General features: G+C 44.9%; 1 protein-coding gene across 2 annotated transcripts in view; it reads right to left on the reverse strand.

Moving 5' to 3' along the window:
- LOC129826625 (E3 ubiquitin-protein ligase znrf3-like) overlaps positions 1 to 23,940 on the reverse strand; it is a 202,614-nt gene that overhangs the window by 93,889 nt on the left and 84,785 nt on the right. The window lies entirely within an intron of this gene.

Raw genomic sequence — 23,940 nt, forward strand, 5'->3', positions numbered from 1 at the left:
GACAGAGCACAGTGTTACTATCACAACATATATATAATATCACCCACGACAGAGCACAGTGTTACTATCACAACATATAAATAATATCACCCACGACAGAGCACAGTGTTACTATCACAACATATAAATAATATCACCCACGACAGAGCACAGTGTTACTATCACAACATATAAATAATATCACCCACGACAGAGCACAGTGTTACTATCACAACATATAAATAATATCACCCACGACAGAGCAATGTCATTCTAGGGATCCAGGGAAAGCTCCTGCAAGATAATCAATAAATGTTTAAACGATTTTAGTAAATCTTGTGATTAAATGTAACTTATTACATTTGTTACAAGTTTTTGCAGGTGTGTGTGTGTGTGTGTGTGTGGGTGGGGGGGGGGGGGGATATGTTGAACTATTGAACTATATGTCCACGGTCAGGCTCAAAAAGAGTACTTCATACACTGCACCAATGATCTAAGCGGAAGCAGCTGCACCACGGTGAAGCATTCAGTTGGGCAAATACAGTACAACACGACCATAAAAGGTTCTAAGGCTGTAAATGAAACAAAAGTCACCTGGAAAGTAAGTTCCACACCACCTTAAGTTCCCCCCTATTATGCCTACGGCTACTAAATGACCCTGGATTTTATATTTGTTTTATTATTAAGGGGTAGATCAGCCCTAATACTGCAGATAGATTGTGGCTGATATCAATGTAATTGTCTGCATCATTTCCAATCCCACATATATATTTTTTGTAAATATATACAGCACCAGTCAAAAGTTTGGACACACCTACTCATTCAATTTTTTTTTTTTTTTTTTTTTTTTACATTGTAGAATAACAGTGAAGACATCAAAACTATGAAATAACACATATGGAATCACGGAGTAACCAAAAAAGTGCTAAACAAATCAAAATACATTTTATATTTGAGATTCTTCAAAGTAGCCACCCTCTGCTTTGATGACAGCTTTGCACACCCTTGGCATCCTCTACGTTATAACCGCCAGGCTCTCTAAGCTCTAACCGCCAGGCTCTCTACGCTCTACCCGCCAGGCTCTCTACGCTCTAACCGCCAGGCTCTCTACGCTCTACCCGCCAGGCTCTCTACGCTCTAACCGCCAGGCTCTCTAAGCTCTACCCGCCAGGCTCTCTAAGCTCTAACCGCCAGGCTCTCTACGCTCTAACCGCCAGGCTCTCTACGCTCTAACCGCCAGGCTCTCTACGCTCTAACCGCCAGGCTCTCTAAGCTCTACCCGCCAGGCTCTCTACGCTCTACCCGCCAGGCTCTCTACGCTCTACCCGCCAGGCTCTCTACGCTCTACCCGCCAGGCTCTCTACGCTCTACCCGCCAGGGTCTCTACGCTCTACCCGCCAGGCTCTCTACGCTCTACCCGCCAGGCTCTCTACGCTCTACCCGCCAGGCTCTCTACGCTCTACCCGCCAGGGTCTCTACGCTCTACCCGCCAGGGTCTCTACGCTCTACCCGCCAGGCTCTCTACGCTCTACCCGCCAGGCTCTCTACGCTCTAACCGCCAGGCTCTCTACGCTCTACCCGCCAGGGTCTCTACGCTCTACCCGCCAGGCTCTCTAAGCTCTACCCGCCAGGCTCTCTAAGCTCTAACCGCCAGGCTCTCTACGCTCTACCCGCCAGGCTCTCTACGCTCTACCCGCCAGGCTCTCTACGCTCTACCCGCCAGGCTCTCTACGCTCTACCCGCCAGGCTCTCTACGCTCTACCCGCCAGGCTCTCTACGCTCTACCCGCCAGGGTCTCTACGCTCTACCCGCCAGGCTCTCTACGCTCTACCCGCCAGGGTCTCTACGCTCTACCCGCCAGGCTCTCTAAGCTCTACCCGCCAGGGTCTCTACGCTCTACCCGCCAGGCTCTCTACGCTCTACCCGCCAGGCTCTCTACGCTCTACCCGCCAGGCTCTCTACGCTCTACCCGCCAGGGTCTCTACGCTCCACCCGCCAGGCTCTCTAAGCTCTACCCGCCAGGGTCTCTACGCTCTACCTGCCAGGCTCTCTACGCTCTACCCGCCAGGCTCTCTACGCTCTACCCGCCAGGCTCTCTATGCTCTACCTGCCAAATGTCTGGTTTGGTGACCTATCTAGGTATGTGTATGCATGAGGTATTACTCTTAGACAGGAAGCATACTGACCTCACTGTAACCCTGATCGTGGTAGCTAGGCACCAAACTCATGAACCAAAGCACCACATTGAAATATTAAACCACAACAACTAGAGCAGGAGAAACAACAACAGACTGAACTATCCACATCTGTTTGACTGTAAAAAGAAAGAGGGTTTCACTTCTTTTCCAATTACCCACAATGTGATTCAACCACTTTAGACAAAGGTTGAACACCTTTTCTCCCTGCCCTGACCCCTGACCTCTGAACCCCACTTCATCGCTTTGGGAGAGAGCTGCTCCTTGGGTTGGGGTTAGGCGTGCAGCAGGCCAGTGTGTGTGTGTGTGTGTGTGTGTGTGTGTGTGTGTGTGTGTGTGTGTGTGTGTGTGTGTGTGTGTGTGTGTGTGTGTGTGTGTGTGTGTGTGTGTGTGTGTGTGTGTGTGTGTCTGCAGCAGGACCATTGAAAAGGGTATTTAGAGAGGAGGACTGTCTGTCAGTCCATCGCCAAAAGGCCAGGGGGTCGGCCCAGTGACCTGAGAGATTTGGAGGGGTTTGTGTGTGTGTCTCTCTCTCTGTGTGTGTGTGTGTGTGTGTGTGTGTGTGTGTGTGTGTGTGTGTGTGTGTGTGTGTGTGTGTGTGTGTGTGTGTGTGTGTGTGTGTGTGTGTGTGTGTGTGTGTGTGTGTGTGTGTGTGTGTGTCTAGAGTTGGGGGGTTAAATGCAAATAGCGCAAGATGGCCATGGTGTGTCATAGGAAAGGAATGCTGACAAAGTGTGCTGTGCTGTTTGAGTGTTCTGTCTCTATGAAGTCCTGCTTTTCTGTCCCTCCTGAAGGATGTAATGTGGTAGAGATATTGGATTTTCTACACAAACACCTCTCTCTCACTCTCTCTCACTCTCTCTCTCTCTCTCAGAGGCAGACTGGAACCACAGATGCTGAATCTGAGAAATCAAGAGCCTGGGGACATTTAAGGTAGAGCACTATCTGAACATTCACTGCACACCCCCACACCCCCACACACACACACCCACCCACCCACCCACCCACCCACCCACCCACCCACCCACACACACACACACACACACACACACACACACACACTTGCTAAAGCGCACACACACTTAAGTATACAGACACACATACAAACACACACCATTTCAGTGTTGCGTTTCAGGTAACTTGGAATTCTGAGCAGAGGAAGCATGTCCTTCAGGCTGTGTTTTCTGACAAGCAGAACTCCTAATAAAACAACAATAGCTAGCGACGTTGTCAACAAAATATATTTCTTTCTCAGAGGAGAAAACTGGGGACGATAAATAGATGTTTGACAACAACAGACAGAGATGTTTTATAAACTGATATCAACTGAAGATTTTTAACATTTCAACTTTAACATTTCAACATCAAATCAAATCAAATGTTATTTTTCATATGCACCGAATACAGCAGGTGGAGATGCTTACTTACAAGCATTTCACGGTAAGGTCTACACCTCTGTAACCGCAACAATAGCTGTTCAGTGGTCTGAAAATGTGGAAAAAACTAACTTGCTGGACCATGCTGTAGGTCATGCCACCGCTTGTTACAGGAAGTATCATCAAATCACCCACGCTTAGTCTAATACACTGACAACTCAAAGATACCAACAACTATTTAGTTCAATCAACACTAGCTAAATATGATATGGCTGTCAATGAAACTGATTTCTGTGTTTGTGTGAGTGTAAGTGTACGCGTGTGCGTGTGAGTGCGTGTGTGTGTGTGTGTGTGTGTGTGTGTGAGAGTGCGTATGTGTGTGTGTATGCTTGCCAGTAGAAAAAAACATGTTGACTCCAATGCCATCCTCATCTCATTCATGCTGACGAAACGGTCGATCACTCTGTCATATAGTACATGTTTTGATTTTTTGTTGTCCTAGGCTACCTGGCTAAAATGCTTGCTCGCTAGCCTAACTTCCTTTCACGTGCAACGTTAGCTAGTAAACATTAGCCTTCTACATCTAGCTACATATTGAACTTCCATCCTGTCAGACCAGGGACACAACAATGTATGAATTAATGGTTGGATCAGAATCACTGTTATAATCATTGTACGTAAAACCACAAGTTCAAATCCCTATCTCCATCCATGGCTAATTTAGGAAAGGGGGAAGTTTAGCTAGCTGGAACAAGAAAACACCACAATGAGATGCAACAGGTGTTTTCTGTCAGTTATGTTGATGTGATGTGAAGCCAAATCCAAGCTGGCTTCCCTTGACACTTTATTTTGGTGTAGAAGGACAATTCACAGTTCAGCTCACTCAGTTCAGCCTGCCTCTCTGCCTGCCGGCCTGCCTCTCTGCCGGCCTGGCTCTCTGCCTGCCGGCCTGGCTCTCTGCCTGCCGGCCTGGATCTCTGCCTGCCGGCCTGCCTCTCTGCCGGCCTGCCTCTCTGCCGGCCTGCCTGCCTCCCTTCCTGCCTCCCTCCCTTCCTGCCTGCGTCTAAGGTCTGAAACACTGTTCCATTGTAATGGTCCTCTCCCAGCACACCAGAGTGCCTCCTGTTGTTGATGGGGGCAGCGTTGTTATTTTGGAGGCTGGCCCTCAACAGCCACCATTACCTCCATCTGTACTGCTGCTACACTGCTACAGAGAGGTTGGGAGGTTGGTCATCATGACTTGATTGAAGGAAAGATTGTAACTGAGCTGGGTTCGGATGAGAGATTTGGTGCTAATGTTTTGGTGATCTAGTGAAGTGGGTCGCCGTTTCGGTGCACACGCCCACAGTCCAGAAACAGCAGAGCTCGTCATGTGCTCCAGCAGCTATCCCCTCTAGGCCCCACAGCTTGCCCACCATGACACTTCACTGCTCCATTTTGCTTTGCTCCTCTCCTACCTTCCCTTCCCTTCCTCTCCTCCCTTCCCCTGCTCTCCTCCCTTTCCCTCCTCTTTCCTCTACATCTCCCTCCCCTCCTACCCTCTCTCCTTTCAGTCTTCTCTTCTCCTCACAACCCATCTCTCATCCTCTCCTCTCCCTCTACCTCTCCCTCCCCTCCTACCCTCTCTCCTTTCAGTCTCCTCTTCTTCTCACAACCCATCTCCCCTCCCCTCTCTTTTCCTCTCCTCTCCTCTGCTTATCTTCTCCCCATCCTCTCCACCCCTTTCTTATCCTCTCCTCCCCTTTCTCAGCCTCTCCTTTCCTCTCCTCTCCCTCTGCCCTCGTCCTCCTCTCCTCTCCCTTTAACCCCCCCATTTCCCTCCCCTCTTCTCTCAGGTATCTCTAGTTCTACCCTGCCCATCCCGCCTGCCCTGCCCGCCCCGAGGGGAGGCAGTCTTTCACATGGGTATCCCCTTACACAGCCAACACTCTCCATGCTCCTGTTACAGCCAACAGAAAAAACTGTAAACACCTGGTTCGTATTCACTAGGCACCAAACAGAAGAAAATGGACTCAAACAGGGTGAACTTGCCCAATGAGAAAGGCAATTTTTTGTATTTCATTGCTAAATGTTTTTATTATGGTGTGCACTAATGAATACAACCCTGATGTTTGGTTTGGTATTGAAATCGCCACGGGATGTTTTTTCAATACCTTCAATACCGACAAAGTAGAGTCGCAATTCAAGGGCTCAGACACGGGAGGCATGTGGAAGGGTCTACAGTCAATCACGGACTACAAAAAGAAAACCAGCCCCGTCACGGACACCAAAAACTTGCTCCCAGACAAACTAAATAACTTCTTTGGGCGCTTTGAGTACAATACAGTGCCAACGACACGGCCCGCTACTAAAACCTGCAGGCTCTCCTTCACATTACATTACATTTAAGTCATTTAGCAGACGCTCTTATCCAGAGCGACTTACAAATTGGTGCATTCACCTAATGACATCCAGTGGAACAGCCACTTTACAATAGTGCATCTACATCTTTTAAGGGGGGGGGGGGGCAGAAGGATTGCTTCACTGCAGCCAACGTGAGTAAAACATTTAAACGTGTTAACCCTCGCAAGGCCCAGCCGGCATCCCTAGCCACGTCCTCAGAGCATGCGCAGACCAACTGGCTGGTGTGTTTACGGACATATTCAATCAATCCCTATCCCAGTCTGCTGTTCCCACATGCTTCAAGAGGGCCACCATTGTTCCCAAGAAAGCTAAGGTAACTGAGCCAAATGACTATCGCCCCGTAGCACTCACTTCCGTCATCATGACATGCTTTGAGAGACTAGTCAAGGACTATATCACCTCCACCCTACCTGACACCCTAGACCCACTCCAATTTGCCTACCGCTCCAATAGGTCCACAGACGACGCAATCGCAATCACACTGCCCTAACCCATCTGTAAAGGGGAATACCTACAGTGGGGCAAAAAAGTATTTAGTCAGCCACCAATTGTGCAAGTTCTCCCACTTAAAAAGATGAGAGAGGCCTGTAATTTTCATCATAGGTACACTTCAACTATGACAGACAAAACGATTAAAAAAAATCCAGAAAATCACATTGTAGGATTTTTAATGAATTTATTTGCAAATTATGGTGGAAAATAAGTATTTGGTCAATAACAAAAGTTTATCTAAATACTTTGTTATATACCCTTTGTTGGCAATGACAGAGGTCAAACGTTTTCTGTAAGTCTTCACAAGGTTTTCACACACTGTTGCTGGTATTTTGGCCCATTCCTCCATGCAGATCTCCTCTAGAGCAGTGATGTTTTGGGGCTGTTGCTGGGCAACATGGACTTTCAACTCCCTCCAAAGATTTTCTATGGGGTTGAGATCTGGAGACTGGCTAGGCCACTCCAGGACCTTGAAATGCTTCTTATGAAGCCACTCCTTCGTTGCCCGGGCGGTGTGTTTGGGATCATTGTCATGCTGAAAGACCCAGCCACGTTTCATCTTCAATGCCCTTGCTGATGGAAGGAGGTTTTCACTCAAAATGTCACGATACATGGCCCCATTCATTCTGTCCTTTACACGGATCAGTCGTCCTGGTCCCTTTGCAGAAAAACATCCCCAAAGCATGATGTTTCCACCCCCATGCTTCACAGTAGGTATGGTGTTCTTTGGATGCAACTCAGCATTCTTTGTCCTCCAAACACGACGAGTTGAGTTTTTACCAAAAAGTTCTATTTTGGTTTCATCTGACCATATGACATTCTCCCAATCTTTTTCTGGATCATCCAAATGCTCTCTAGCAAACTTCAGACGGGCCTGGACATGTACTGGCTTAAGCAGGTGGACACGTCTGGCACTGCAGGATTTGAGTCCCTGGCGGCATAGTGTGTTACTGATGGTAGGCTTTGTTACTTTGGTCCCAGCTCTCTGCAGGTCATTCACTAGGTCCCCCCTTGCGGTTCTGGGATTTTTGCTCATCGTTCTTGTGATCATTTTGACCCCACGGGGTGAGATCTTGCGTGGAGCCCCAGATCAAGGGAGATTATCAGTGGTCTTGTATGTCTTCCGTTTCCTAATAATTGCTCCCACAGTTGATTTCTTCAAACCAAGCTGCTTACCTTTTGCAGATTCAGTCTTCCCAGCCTGGTACAGGTCTACAATTTTGTTTCTGGTGTCCTTTGACAGCTCTTTGGTCTTGGCCATAGTGGAGTTTGGAGTGTGACTGTTTGAGGTTGTGGACAGGTGTCTTTTATACTGATAACAAGTTCAAACAGGTGCCGTTAATACAGGTAACGAGTGGAGGACAGAGGAGCCTCTTAAAGAAGAAGTTACAGGTCTGTGAGAGCCAGAAATCTTGCTTGTTTGTAGGTGACCAAATACTTATTTTCCACCATAATTTGCAAATAAATTCATAAAAAATCCTACAATGTGATTTTCTGGATTTTTTTTTCTCTTTTGTCTGTCATAGTTGAAGTGTACCTATGATGAAAATTACAGGCCTCTCTCATCTTTTTAAGTGAGAGAACTTGCACAATTGGTGGCTGACTAAATACTTTTTTGCCCCACTGTATGTAAGAATGCTGTCCATCGACTACAGCTCAGCATTTAACCCCGTAGTACCCTCCAAACTCGACATTAAGCTCGAGACCCTGGGTCTGGAATAGAGGAAGACCAATTCATTGGAATGGCCGATAAATTAGGGCCGATTTCAAGTTTTCATAACAATCGGTAATCGGCATTTTTGGACACCGATTATGGCCGATTACATTGCACTCCATAAGGAGACTGCGTGGTTAGGCCGACTACCTGTTATGCGAGTGCAGCAAGGAGCCAAGGTAAGGTGCTAGCTATCATTAAACTTATCTTATAAAAATTCAATCAATCTTAACATAATCACTAGTTAACTACACATGGTTGATGATATTACTAGTTTATCTAGCTTGTCCTGCGTTGCATATTGTCACGCCCTGGCCTTAGTATTCTTTGTTTTCTTTATAATTTTAGTTAGGTCAGGGTGTGACATGGGTATTTATGTGGGTTTTGTAGTGTCCAGGGTGATTGTAAGGTTTAGGGGGTTTATTTAGAGTAGTTGGGTTTATGTTTAGTATAGTTGTCTAGCTGTGTCTATGTGGTGTGTAGTTGTCTAGGAAAGTCTATGGTTGCCTGAATGGGTTCCCAATTAGAGACAGCTGGTTTCTGTTGTCTCTGATTGGGAGCCATATTTAAGGTAGCCATAGGCTTTAGTTTGTTGTGGGGAATTGTCTATGTTGAACATTTGTAGCCTGTGTGTGTGCACTACGTTTATAGCTTCACGGTCGTTTGTTGTTTTGTTAGTTTGTAAGTGTTTTGTTTCGTTTTGCCTTCTTCATAAATAAAAGAAGATGGCTTATTTTCCACATGCTGCGTTTTGGTCCGTCTCACTCCCACACGATCGTGACACATATAATCGATGCGGTGCCTGTTAATTTATCATTGAATCACAGCCTACTTCGCCAAACGGGTGATTTAACAAGCGCATGTGCGAAAAAAAGCGCTGTTGTTGCACCAATATGTACCTAACCATAAACATCAATGCTTTTCTTAAAATCAATACACAAGTATATAGTTTTAAACCTGCATATTTAGTTAATATTTCCTGCTAACATGAATTTCTTTTAACTAGGGAAATTGTGTTACTTCTCTTGTGTTCTGTGCAACAGAGTCAGGGTATATGCAGCAGTTTGGGCCGCCTGGCTCGTTGCGAACTGTGTGAAGACCATTTCTTCCTAACAAAGACAGCCAACTTCGCCAAACGGGGGATGATTTAACCTGTTTGGGCTGCAAGCTGAATATTGAAAAAACTGGAAAATGTGTGCACATTTTCAAACGGCCTCCTAAGAAACTTTTTATTTTCCAATATGCATATATTTACTACTGTTGGATAGATAACAGTCTATAGTTTCTAAAAAGGTTTGAATTGTTTCTCTAAGTCGAACAGAAATATTTTTACAGCCATTTTCCCAGCCGAATTGAGATTTCCAAAATGCGATGTGTCTCTTTAAGACCTTCTCTATAAAAGGCCCTTTGACTTGGGACCATAGGAACACGTCACACGCCTTCGTCAGGCTGTAATGCGGAAGTGAGAATTGAAAGGAGTCGAATATCTCGTCCATGGACTGAATAACACACCTTCTTGTGAGACCTGCGCAGTTAAAAAAAAATTCCGGGCGCGGAGCAGAATTTGGTCTCGGCTTCTGGAACAAGGTAGATAACGGTGAATATGATGTCTGACTACGATATTATTTGATACATGTCACAAAATCATCCTAAAGTATGTTTTTTCAATATACTTTAATTATATTATTGCAATTTATTCTGGACTTTAGATGTGATACGACGGAAGAATTTTTTGAAGAAACGCTGTGTAGCGCCGCAATGCTATTGTGCTTGCTAACCAAAGAGGGAAATAATTCGTTCTGGAACCCAACTAAAGACTCTACTGGACATTGGACCCCGTTACAACATTCTGATGGAATATCAACAAAGATAAGACCCAATTTGGGATGCTTTTTCATATATCTGTTGAGCTGTGCTGGGCTAACTGTGCTAGGCTAGCGCTTGACCAATGCTAGTGCTGACTTATGCTAGCTTATGTTGTTAGCTAATATAACGATATATTGTGTTTTCGCTGTAAAACACTTCAAAAATCGGAAATGTTGGCTTTATTCACACGATATCTGTCTTTCATTAGCTATCCACCATATGTTTTTCTGAAATGTTTTATGAGGTGTAATTAGTAGCCGACGTTGGTGTATGTATTTTCTCTGGCTACTCCCGTCTGGATTCAGACTCTAGCTATGTGTTAGCATTTTTGGGTAGCATCAATGTAAAACTGATTTATAGCTAAAATATGCACTTTTTATGAACAAAACATAGATTTATTGTGTAACATGTTATATGACTGTCATCTGAGGTAGTTTTTTCTGGGCTCTTTAGGTTGGTTTTAGTTTATTTCGATTGGCTTGTGCATGCTACTTGAATCATAATTCATACTTCATAATCATATCCATACGTGTCTGTCCACTTTTGTATTTGGTGGTGAGCTAACATAAATATATGTGGTGTTTTCTCTGTAAAACATTTAAAAAATCGGACATGTTGGCTGGATTGACAAGATGTTTATCTTTCAAATGCTGTATTGGACTTGTTAATGTGTAAAAGTTAAATATTTTTAAAAAATAGATTTTGAATTTCGCGCCCTGCAGCTGTTGTCATTTTCGTCCGATTTCGGGCTTGCAGCCCAAACAGGTTAACAAAAGCACGTTTGCGGAAAAAGCACAATCGTTGCACAAGTGTACCTAACCATAAACATCAATACCTTTCTTAAAATCAATACACAGAAGTATATTTTTTAAACCTGCATATTTAGTTAAAAGAAATTCATGTTAGCAGGCAATATTAACTAGAGAAATTGTGTCACTTCTCTTGCGTTCATTGCACCCAGAGTCAGGGTATATGCAACAGTTTTGGCCGCCTGGCTCGTTGCGAACTAGTTTGCCAGAATTGTATATAATTATGACATAACATTGAAGGTTGTGCAATGTAACAGGAATATTTAGACTTAGGGTTGCCACCCGTTAAATAAAATACGGAACGGTTCCGTATTTCACTGAAAGAATAAACGTTTTGTTTTCGAAATGATAGTTTCCGGATTTGACCATATTAATGACCTAAGGCTCGTATTTCTGTGTGTTATTATATTATAATTAAGTCTATGATTTGATAGAGCAATCTGACTGAGCGGTGGTAGGCAGCAGCAGGCTCGTAAGCATTCATTTGAACAGCACTTTCCTGCATTTGCCAGCAGCTCTTCGCTGTACTTCAAGCATTGTGCTGATTATGACTTCAAGCCTATAAACTCCCGAGATTAGGCTGGCAATACTAAAGTACCTATTAGAACATCCAATAGTCAAATGTATATGAAATACAAATGGTATAGAGAGAAATAGTCCTATAATAACTACAACCTAAAATTCTTACCTGGGAATATTGAAGACTCATGTTAAAAGGAACCACCAGCTTTCATAAGAACTTAAACGTTAGCTTTCTTACATGGCACATATTGCACTTTTACTTTCTTCTCCAACGCTTTGTTTTAGCATTATTTAAACCAAATTGAACATGTTTCATTATTTACTTGAGACTTAATTGATTTTATTGATGTATCATATTAAGTTAAAATAAGTGTTCATTCAGTATTGTTGTAATTGTCATTATTACAAGTATATATTTAAAAATCGTCCAATTAATCGGTATCGGCTTTTTTTGGTCGTCCAAATACTGGTATCGATATCAGCGTTGAAAAATCATAATCAGTCGACCTCTAGTCTCGACCCCGCCCTATGCAACTGGGTCCTGTACTTCCTGACAGGCCGCCCCCAGGTGGTGAGGGTAGGAAACAACATCTCCACCCTAATAATGCTCAACACTGGGGCCCCACAAGGGTGTGCTCTCAGCACTCTCCTGTACTCCCTGTTCACCCATGACTGCGTGGCCATGCACGCCTCCAACTCAATCATCAAGTTTGCAGACGACACAACAGTGGTAGGCTTGATTACCAACAACGACGAGACGGCCTACAGGGAGGAGGTGAGGGCCCTCGGAGTGTGGTGTCAGGAAAATAACCTCACACTCAATGTCAACAAAACAAAGGAGATGATCGTGGACTTCAGGAAACAGCAGAGGGAGCACCCCCCTATCCACATCGATGGGACAGTAGTGGAGAAGGTGGAAAGTTTTAAGTTCCTCGGCGTACACATCCCGGACATACTGAAATGGTCCACCCACACAGACAGCGTGGTGAAGAAGGCGCAGCAGCACCTCTTCAACCTCAGGAGGCTGAAGAAATTTGGCTTGTCACCAAAAACACTCACAAACTTTTACAGATGCACAATCGAGAGCATCCTGTCGGGCTGTATCACCGCCTGGTACGGCAACTGCTCCGCCCACAACCATAAAGCTCTCCAGAGGGTAGTGAGGTCTGCACAACGCATCACCAGGGGCAAACTACCTGTCCTCCAGGACACCTACACCACCCAATGTCACAGGAAGGTCATAAAGATCATCAAGGACAACAACCACCCGAGCCACGGCCTGTTCACCCCGCTATCATCCAGAAGGCGAGGTCAGTACAGGTGCATCAAAGCTAGGACCGAGAGACTGAAAAACAGCTTCTATCTCAAGGCCATCAGACTGTTAAACAGCCACTACTAACATTGAGTGGCTACTGCCAACATACTGATCTCTAGCCACTTTAATAATAACAAATTGGATGTAATAAATGTAACACTAGCCACTTTAAACAATGCCACTTTATATAATGTTTACATACCATACATTACTTATCTCATATGTATATACTGTATTCTATACCATCTACTGCATCTTGCCCATCGCTCATCCATATATTTTTATGTACATATTCTTATTCATTCCTTTACACTTGTGTGTATAAGGTAGTTGTTATGAAATTGTTAGATTACTTGTTATATATTACTGCATGGTCGGAACTAGAAGCACAAGCATTTCGCTATACTCGCATTAACATCTGCTAACCATGTGTATGTGACCAATAACATTTGATTGATTTGATTGATTGAAAGTTTTTTTAATAAATGTGAATATTTGTAGCAACTTTTTAAGTAAATGGCTGTAGTCAACTTGTGAAATACATTTGGAGATAAAGAAGAGTGTGTTCTTCACTTCACCTGTCACAATTTTTCTTTATGAAGCTTACTGGTAGTCCCCAGTCACATAGTGTTTGTTTACAAGCACACAATGACAAGAGACCGGAGCCTTGTGAGTCACTCACTGTTGTGCAGCCAAGTGATCTATGTGATTTAGTTACAGTATGTAAATCACAACTAAATGTTTTCCAGCTAGATATCCTATAACTATTAAGTTAAATGTTTAAATCCTCTGAAGTTGTGCATTTGGTTTGCTAATTTAGTTAGCTATCTAGCTAAGTGGTTAGCTTCTTCCAAAATCAAGTTTCGCTTGGTATCACCAGAGAATCACTTCCTGGAGCAAGAACCTTGCTGTATAATATTTGTTTTGTACGTGCAGCAAACTGTCAGTTTTATTGAGTTACTTGTATAATTTTATGAGCTGGGATTTCTGTCCTGCAAATAGTTTAGGTCAGAGACTATAAAATGTTCGCAGTGCGCTGGTAAACATTTAGCTAGCATTCTCTATGGGATTGTACATGTACTTGTTAGCATTGCTAACATTCGGATTACAATAGCGCCCCTTGTATTCAGTGACGGTATTACTTGATATCCCGGTAGGGTACAAGGTTGGTAAGACGGTGGATATCGCCCGAGCCTAACACCCTCTCAATCAATAATAATACAATGAAAATCATGTTGTTGTTTGAATCCCAGACTGTAGCTTTAACAGATGGATTATGGATGCAACACTATCCTTGTTGGTTTTGTTTGTTTGTTTGTTTGTTTGTTTGTTTGTTTGTTTGTTTGTTTGTTTGCCTCAGGAGCTTTAGACAAATAGTACTACTATTATGGGGGAAGATGATGTATTTTTGTGAAGTGAAATACTAATGTTCATATAATATTCAAGTCACGTGGTTGAGAGAGTTTTCTCCTCAAAGACTGCCTTCCTTCTGACTTTCAAATAAAACATTTAACCACAACAAGATAATAAAACACATCATCGATTCAGTTCAAATGTGAGAAGATGCCAGAGAAGGGGGACAAACCTGCTTCCCACTATCCCCAAAATCCTACTCCCAGCCCCTTATCCCACTCTCTCTCCCCGTGTAGGAGTGAGCTGATTTGGGTTTCTAATGGGATCAAAACAGGGCCTACTTCCAGGGCTATCTCTAGTCCTCCCCTCTCAAAGGACATCTAAATGCAAGTCACACCATCCATACCATTCTTCTCTGTCAGTGGCACAATTCACTCCTCCTTTGATCATCCAACACAACTACTTCAGACCCCCCCCCCCCCCCCCCCCCCCAACCTTAGCTTTTCACAATCGCTGGGCGCCCCTGGTTACATCCCCCCACCTCCTCCTCTCCCAGCCCCCAAAATGTTTAATCGCTTCCAATGTTTTTTTGTCCGGGTACCAGCATGCTATACAGTCCCTACCTGGAAGAACTTGACAGGTTTCGAAACAGCTATCGGGAGTAGGGGGAGGATGAGAAAGAGGAGAAAGAGGAGAAGAAGAAGGAGGAGCAGGAGAAGGAGGAGGAAACTCAAGGTAGGACAAGGCTTTCTAGCTTCCACTACTTCTCACCAACCAAACAACAAACTCTCTACCTTCCTTTAGAGCGAAAGAGATATATTACAAACTTGAACCTTTGTTTTATTCTCTAATCCCAGAATGAAAAATACAATCAGGTTCCAAAAAACATATTTTTAGTATTAGCGAAATACAAAACCAAGCTCACAAACATTTCAAAGAGCAGCTCAGCACAGGGACTTGCAGTCTTTAGGAAGAATGGCTTTGGAATGTAGAGCAGCCGTTTACAGGCTCCGGACCAATTTTCTGTCCTTTTTGGCATTGATCGTAACTTTTTTCGTACATAATATTTCTGTCATCGTTTCCTATGACCGAAAACCGATTCTGGACATCAGAACAGCGATCACTACCCTTGATTTGGGTGAAGATTTCTACTTCAAGAGTCGGTCGGAGCAGGACATACTGCTCACCTCGGACCAGACCCTCACCCCCGACACTCTGAAGAGAAAGAGACGGCGATAGAGGACTACATACGGGCACCCTGATGAAACTGTTGCTGAACAAGGACGTGTGTAATATTCTAGCTGTTTTTTTAATGCATCGGCAAGACAAAATAGCAGCTTCAGATAAGCTCAAGGGGGTGATGTGTGTCTCTTTTTAACAAAAATTGGTGCGCGATTTCCAACGTTAAGAAAGTCTTGAGGTCATGATAACCTGTAGAGCACACTATTTCCCAAGAGAGTTTTTATCTATATTTTCATAACTGTCTATTTACCACCACAAATCGATGCTGGCACTAAGACTGCACTCAACGAGCTGGCACTCCTAGTGGCCGGTTATTTTAATGCAGGAAAATTGAAATCTGTCTTCCCTCATTTTTACCAGCATGTCACGCAATTAGTGGCAAAAAGCTCTAGATCACCTTCACTCTACACACAGAAACACATCTAAAACTAGATCACCTTTACTCTACACACAGAAACACATATAAAACTAGATCACCTTTACTCTACACACAGAAACACATATAAAACTCTAGATCACCTTTACTCTACACACAGAAACACATATAAAACTCTAGATCACCTTCACTCTACACACAGAAACACATCTAAAACTAGATCACCTTTACTCTACACACAGAAACACATATAAAACTAGATCACCTTTACTCTACACACAGAAACACATATAAAACTCTAGATCACCTTCACTCTACACACAGAAACACATATAAAACTCTAGATCACCTTCACTCTACACACAGAAACACATATAAAACTCTAGATCACCTTCACTCTACACACAGAAACACATATAAAACTCTAGATCACCTTCACTCTACACACAGAAACACATATAAAACTCTAGATCACCTTCACTCTACACACAGAAACACATATAAAACTCTAGATCACCTTCACTCTACACACAGAAACACATATAAAACTCTAGATCACCTTCACTCTACACACAGAAACACATATAAAACTCTAGATCACCTTCACTCTACACACAGAAACACATATAAAACTCTAGATCACCTTCACTCTACACACAGAAACACATATAAAACTCTAGACCACCTTTACTCCACATAGAAACACATATAAAACTCTAGATCACCTTCACTCTACACACAGAAACACATATAAAACTCTAGACCTCCTTTACTCTACACAGAGACGTATACAAAGCTCTTCCTCGCCCTCCAATTGGAAAATCTGACTGACTTGCTTTCAAGCAAAAAATCGAACAGGAAGTTCCTCAAATGATCCGATGAAGCCGATGTTAAGCTACAGGACTGTTTCTCTAGCAGACTGGAAAATCCCCAGGGACTCATCCGACGGCGTTGAGGAGTTTCCCACATCAGTCACCGGCTTCATTAATAAGTGCATCGTCCCCACAGTGACCGTACGTACATATCCCAACCAGAAGTCATGGATTACAGACAACATTCGCATTGAGGGAAAGGTACACCCCCAGGTGGTGAGTGTAGGCAACAACACATCCGCCACGCTGACAAACAAGAGGGCCCTAAAGGGGTGCGTGTCTAGTCCTGACAAACAAGAGGGCCCTGAAGGGGTGCGTGTCTAGTCCTGACAAACAAGAGGGCCCTGAAGGGGTGCGTGTCTAGTCCTGACAAACAAGAGGGCCCTAAAGGAGTGCGTGTCTAGTCCTGACAAACAAGAGGGCCCTAAAGGAGTGCGTGTCTAGTCCTGACAAACAAGAGGGCCCTAAAGGGGTGCGTGTCTAGTCCTGACAAACAAGAGGGCCCTAAAGGGGTGCGTGTCTAGTCCTGACAAACAAGAGGGCCCTAAAGGGGTGCGTGTCTAGTCCTGACAAACAAGAGGGCCCTAAAGGGGTGCGTGTCTAGTCCTGACAAAACAAGAGGGCCCTGAAGGGGTGCGTGTCTAGTCCTGACAAACAAGAGGGCCCTAAAGGGGTGCGTGTCTAGTCCTGACAAACAAGAGGGCCCTAAAGGGGTGCGTGTCTAGTCCTGACAAACAAGAGGGCCCTAAAGGGGTGCGTGTCTAGTCCTGACAAACAAGAGGGCCCTGAAGGGGTGCGTGTCTAGTCCTGACAAACAAGAGGGCCCTAAAGGGGTGCGTGTCTAGTCCTGACAAACAAGAGGGCCCTGAAGGGGTGCGTGTCTAGTCCTGACAAACAAGAGGGCCCTAAAGGAGTGCGTGTCTAGTCCTGTACTCCCTGTTTACTCACGACTGAGTGACTGACGCACACGTCTCCAACACCATCATTACGTTTTTCCTGCGAAACAATTTTAGAGAAATACACTTTTTGTGTGTATGGAACATTTCTGGGATCTTTTATTTCAGCTCATGAAACATGGGACCAACCCTTTACATGTTGCGTAAAATGTTTTGTTTAGTGTAGTAACAAACCGGCTGACAAACTAGGTGATATTCCTTCCTCCATTAGCTCTAGGCAGAAATGGCACCCTATTCCCTTTATAGTGCACTCCTCTTGACCACGGCACAAATAGTGGCATCCCAAATAGAGCCATCACAAAATAGTGCCATCAACAATGTTAGTGGTGCCAGTGCGGCCTGGCAGAGCGACAGACAGTCACTCAATGTTCTCTAGGAAATGTCAGTCTGGCTCAATGATTAACCACTAGGGCTGTTGCTTCAGGTTTCTCAAAAAAAAATTGAGACCAAGAAGCAGACCTAGCACCTTTTCACATGTACACAGAGATATACAGAAGAAGAAGAACCTGGGCAGCTAGCCAGTCCTCTTCTCTTCTCTCACCAACCTGTGTACCTAGGCTTTAAATGTGTGTGTTCCAGGACGTGTTTGAGAGAGAGAGCCAGAGAGACAGAGACAGAGAGACATCAAATCATCAAGTTATTGATCATTCTTCAGCAGGCCTGGTTCCACTACAGGAGTCTACAAGTTAAAACTCACAGGCACATGTGCTCAGTGCTCATCCTCCCATTACATGGGGTGGTTTGGGGGATTTAGTCGGTGAGCTGTGCTTACTATACCCCAATCCAAAGGCTTACTGTGATCTTTTTAAAATGTGTGGGAGAAAGAATACTACGTACAAAACACACACAGGCACGCACACACACTCTCACAAACACATCAAATCCCCTCAATCTTAACTGAACCCCCAGCTGGCACAAATCTCCAGTGATACCTCACCCTCAAAACTGGATCCTCGCTGGCAATAACATGCCCACACATAGCGGGCCAGAGAACTTGATCAAGAACACACACACACCCATGCACCCACCCACACACACACATTACACACACCACACACAAGTTTCCTTTCGGTGTGGCTCGTTTGATCTCCGTCCCACTAGCCAAACAGTCGATTTTACAGAGAGAGTCACAGGCCTTTTCTCAATTGGATTTGCTCAACTCCTGCATACTGTGGATGAAAATGCACATGAATGAAATGAGACTCTCCTTCTCATCAGGCAAATTACGTTTACAGGGTGGAATCTTGTCTCTCTCTCTCTCTCTCTTCTCTTACTCACGCTGTCTTTCATTGTCAGTTGATTTTTCGCTCTAATCCTTGTGGTGTTTTCAAATCTGTCTCTCAGTCTCTTTCTCTCACTCAGTACCTGTTTCCCAGTCAATCAATCATGTTGTATGTAAAGCATTTCCTCCACAGTCTGAGAACAGCCTCAGTGACTGAGGACAGAGATCAAGACAGAGAGACGGAGGGAGAAAGTGAAAAGTGAAAGACCAAACCATTCTGACTGACTGGGCCTATGAAGTACTGTAGAGTGAATCCTGAGTTTACACACAGTCAGAGGTGGGAACAGTTAACCTAACACAGGCCCTGGGCCAGACAGTTGGTGTGTGTGGCCAGCCGCCTTACACTCATCTGTCTGTTGCCATATTCCCCTTTCTTGCATCTCTCTCTCTCTCTCTCTCTCTCTCTCTCTCTCTCTCTCTCTCTCTCTCTCTCTCTCTCTCTCTCTCCTCTCTCTCTCCTCTCTCTCTCTCTCTCTCTCTCTCTCTCTCTCTCTCTCTCTCTCTCTCACTCTCTCTCTCTCTCTCTCTCTCTGTAAATAACTTCAAAGGGGGCTAGTAGCCTTGAGGAGCGACAAGAGGGGAGGGAGAGAAGGGTAGAGCAGGACAGGCGGTTCTCATTCTCTGTTCATTTTAGATCAACTTCCCAAGTATTTCTGCCTTCATCCAATATGTCCACCCCTCTCTCCCTCCCTCCCACTTTCCTCCCCTCCCTCTCTCCTGCTGTAACCTTATATCAGTAAAGGATCCCAGGGCTTCTGTTCTCAAATAAAGAAGACTTCCTCCTCTTTGTCTGCCTCTATCTGATTCAAATCAGTTATTTTCCCTGCAGTCTGAATAGACAAAAAGCACATATGTCAAGCCACATTTCGAAGAACCTTCGTAAGTGATTCCTGGCCATGCGACTTGTCTGAATGGTCAAATATGATGGTTAGCTACTCTTTCGACAGTTTGACAAGAAAATGTGGTAGACTGTGTTGACAGTTTGACAAGAAAATGTCTTAGACTGTGTTGACAGTTTGACAAGAAAATGTCTTAGACTGTGTTGACAGTTTGACAAGAAAATGTGGTAGACTGTGTTGACAGTTTGACAAGAAAATGTCTTAGACTGTGTTGACAGTTTGACAAGATAAATGTGGTAGACTGTGTTGACAGTTTGACAAGATAAATGTGGTAGACTGTGTTGACAGTTTGACAAGATAAATGTGGTAGACTGTGTTGACAGTTTGACAAGATAAATGTGGTAGACTGTGTTGACAGTTTGACAAGAAAATGTGGTAGACTGTGTTGACAGTTTGACAAGATAAATGTGGTAGACTGTGTTGACAGTTTGACAAGATAAATGTGGTAGACTGTGTTGACAGTTTGACAAGATAAATGTGGTAGCTAACTAGCATGTTAATTGTTTACAAACAAATGAGTGAATGTGCTAGAAAGTTAAACAGCTAGTTTAGACTGCTGTGGTAGACTGCTGTGGCAAGACAAAAATGACTCCTTTTGAAAGTTGGATCATCTTATCCTTTTTGGCTGTAATTGTGTTCTTAAACTATGATTTTAAACATTCAAAGCAAAAGGAAATGTCCATGGCAGGCACTGTCATCTTAGCTTTCAAAATAACTTATGAGTGATAGGAAGCACTAGCGTCACCACCAATCAGCCTACACCACTGCGCAAACACCCATTGTTAATATAACAACTAGCATAGCCATAGGCACACACAAATCTGATTTGGTCACTTGTAACCTGCCGTTTGGAGAGTCAGTATTCCAAAACAGATTTGAAAAACAAAGCTGATTTGAACATTAAGGCCTAATGTGAAACAAGGCTTTATAGACCTGATAAATGTTATGCCATTGCTCTTTATGTCTATGTAGGCTAACATTCAATCACAGAACATATGGATGAGCCATTTGAAGAGTGATTCTTTGGGGGTGTGAATCAAGGAATCAAGCTACTGATGATCTTTGTTATGATTTATGTCTAATACAAGCATGGTTTTCAATGAGGCCCAAGGACGACAGGCAGCACCAAAGTCTCTGTCACAAACCTCCCACTCAGTACGCCTGTATGTTTGAATGATATCACCCTCCAGCTGGCAAGTCCACAAAATAAGCCATCCCACATTGTTACAAGCTGAGAGGTTGCCATCCCGCTTCGCCCCACCCCCGCTCCGTCCTCTCCATAACCCCTGAACATCAGCTCCGTCTGAAAGCAAACAAGTGTGGTGGTTTCAGTGAGGGAACACTGTGTCAAGTGTCAGTGTGCAGCGGGTAGGACGGAGTCAGGCGCAGGACACAGAACTGAGTAAAAATGTACTTTACTAGAATAAATCACAAACTAATTCCATACAGGGAAAAATATTTCAGCTCGACAAAAAAGAGCGACCACTTAACAAAGAACAAACACGCACAAAACCATGTGGGAACCAGAGGGTTAAATAGGGAATAAATTATAACGTAATGGAAACCAGGTGTGTACAATCAAGACAAAACAAATGGAAAAAGAAATGTAGATCGGTGGCGGCTAGAAAGCCGGTGAAGTCGACCGCCGAACGCCGCCCGAACAAGGAGAGGCACCAACTTGGGGGAAAGTCGTGACACACTGGGAGAGGACAACTAATATCATGGCAATATTCTGATAATCACACGGTAACCATTGATTTTAAGGTTTAACAAACCATATAGTTCTATGCACAAAGACTACTTTTAACAATTTATGCTGATATTTTTACAAAAACACATTTACTGAAATGTGCAGATAAAGTTAGGTAACGGAATTTCAGTTCAATCGAAACGACGATGGCGAAGCCGGGTATGGCAGCCTGGGCGTGGGGTATGGCGTAGGGTATGACATGGGGTATGGCGTGAGGTATGGCGTGGAGTATGGCATGGGGCATGGCGTGGGGTATGGCATGGGGCATGGCGTGGGGTATGGCGTAGGGTATGACGTGGGGTATGGCGTGAGGTATAGCGTGGAGTATGGCATGGGGCATGGCGTGGGGTATGGCATGGGGCATGGCGTGGGGTATGGCGTTGGGTATGGCATGGGGTATGGCAGCCTGGGCGTAAGGTATAGCGTGACAGCCTGGATGTGGGGTATGACATGGGGTATGGCAGCCTGCGCCCAACCCAGCTCCTGTGCGTTCTGTCGCTGGTTATGGGAGGCTGCTCGAAAAGAGAGGGCAGCCAGGTTTGGTGGGTACCCCCCGCTGCATGCCTGCCTCGGTCAAGCACCCCTTAGCCTCTCTTCCCAGACCTGTTGAGGAAGGATCCAGTCCCACCTCGGAGTTCCGGTCCTACGTGGACTTTCAAGACCAGGCCAGCTCAACAAGGACTGCATAGCGTGCTAGTCAGGTTGGATAACTCGCCGAGGCGATCTAGCTATTACTAGCTATTCCTACCTCCCCATGCAGAGTTGCTGGGGTGGCCTTTACATATTTACATATATAGGCCTTTAAATGTGGTCGATTTATATAAACTAGTTATTCATTGACTTTACAGAAAATGTGCTATATCGTGATATGCACCGCCATCGGGATACGCAACGACATATATCGCGATATGTATCGTAGCCAGGATACGAAATGACCTATATCGCGATATGTATTGGTATCGGGATTTGAAATTACCTATATCGGGATATGTATCATCATCGGGGTATGGAATGACCTATATCGTGATATGTATTGTTATTGGGATATGAAATTACCTATATCAGGATACGAGATTTTGGCCATATCGCCCAGCCCTAATATCATATGTGTGCGGTCTAGGGCTCTCATATCACGCTTTTCTATCCCCACGGAGGGTGTCCAGGTTCTGGCTCTGCCTAGACAAATGTTGTCTGCTTTACACACGTACATTGAACGACCCTGGATATCTGGTTATGTGACCACCATTTTGTCTGTTTTGCTAATGCAGCTCTGCGGCAGGGCGCTCTCTAAGCAGCATCTCTCCCACTGGATCTTCCAGGCATTCAGCAGCAAGGAGCAGGGGTTAATACCCACTTCACCAGGGGTTAATACCCACTCTACCAGGGCTTAATACCCACTCCACCAGGGGTTAATACCCACTCTACCAGGGGTTAATACCCACTCCACCAGGGGTTAATACCCACTTCACCAGGGGTTAATACCCACTCTACCAGGGCTTAATACCCACTCCACCAGGGGTTAATACCCACTCTACCAGGGGTTAATACCAACTCCACCAGGGGTTAATACCCACTCCACCAGGGCTTAATACCCACTCCACCAGGGCTTAATACCCACTCCACCAGGGCTTAATACCCACTCCACCAGGGGTTAATACCCACTCCACCAGGGCTTAATACCCACTTCACCAGGGGTTAATACCCACTCCACCAGGGCTTAATACCCACTCCACCAGGGGTTAATACCCACTCCACCAGGGGTTAATACCCACTCCACCAGGGCTTAATACCCAATTCCACCAGGGCTTAATACCCACTCCACCAGGGGTTAATACCCACTCCACCAGGGGTTAATACCCACTCCACCAGGGCTTAATACCCACTCCAACAGGGCTTAATACCCACTCCACCAGGGGTTAATACCAACTCCACCAGGGGTTAATACCCACTCCACCAGGGGTTAATACCAACTCCACCAGGGGTTAATACCCACTCCACCAGGGGTTAATACCAACTCCACCAGGGGTTAATACCCACTCCACCAGGGGTTAATACCCACTCCACCAGGGGTTAATACCCACTCCACCAGGGGTTAATACCCACTCCACCAGGGCTTAATACCCACTCCACCAGGGGTTAATACCAACTCCACCAGGGGTTAATACCCACTCCACCAGGGGTTAATACCCACTCCACCAGGGGTTAATACCCACTCCACCAGGGCTTAATACCCACTCTACCAGGGGTTAATACCCACTCCACCAGGGGTTAATACCCACTCCACCAGGGGTTAATACCCACTCCACCAGGGCTTAATACCCACTCCACCAGGGGTTAATACCCACTCCACCAGGGCTTAATACCCACTCCACCAGGGCTTAATACCCACTCCACCAGGGGTTAATACCCACTCCACCAGGGGTTAATACCCACTCTACCAGGGGTTAATACCCACTCCACCAGGGGTTAATACCCACTCCACCAGGGGTTAATACCCACTCCACCAGGGCTTAATACCCACTCCACCAGGGCTTAATAC

The sequence above is a fragment of the Salvelinus fontinalis genome, chromosome 28, assembly GCF_029448725.1.
Source record: "Salvelinus fontinalis isolate EN_2023a chromosome 28, ASM2944872v1, whole genome shotgun sequence".
Classification (NCBI taxonomy): Eukaryota; Metazoa; Chordata; class Actinopteri; order Salmoniformes; family Salmonidae; genus Salvelinus; species Salvelinus fontinalis.